We start from the raw sequence: 403 nt of genomic DNA on the forward strand, positions 1-403 counted from the left end.
GAGAGTCTGCCGAAGGAGGAGCTGGCTCGGAGGTCCTGCCCGATCCTGCCCAGCCATCGTTCGGTATATAGGAGGGGATTGGTTCGGTTTCTATAGTTTATTGCTTAATTAATACTCTTTTCAGATATTCCGTGTATAGTGATTTTTGTGTTTATTTCATCCCATTCAGTATAACTGTGCACGTGAATTGTGTATTAATGTTTCATCCTTCTTGCGTTGCAGATTGACTACCCGGACGTGCAGCTGATGCGTCCCGGCCAGCGGGCGTCGTGCAACACCATGAACTTGGAGAAGTTGATGGCACTCGAGCAAGACGAGATTACCATCAGACCTGGGGGTCGTGGTGCCCCTCCCCCCCCCCTACCCATCACCACGCCCACCACCAGTACGAGAACGACCACGC

General features: G+C 51.9%; 1 protein-coding gene across 1 annotated transcript in view; it reads left to right on the forward strand.

The window, feature by feature from the left end:
- The window catches only part of LOC119586837 (rap guanine nucleotide exchange factor 2-like), a gene marked incomplete in the record, with an annotated part of 32613 nt that overhangs the window by 18195 nt on the left and 14015 nt on the right, over window positions 1–403 (forward strand). Inside the window, 1 exon segment of the mRNA XM_037935565.1 lies at window positions 223–403.

Source organism: Penaeus monodon, chromosome 22 (assembly GCF_015228065.2).
Source record: "Penaeus monodon isolate SGIC_2016 chromosome 22, NSTDA_Pmon_1, whole genome shotgun sequence".
In the NCBI taxonomy this organism is placed as follows: Eukaryota; Metazoa; Arthropoda; class Malacostraca; order Decapoda; family Penaeidae; genus Penaeus; species Penaeus monodon.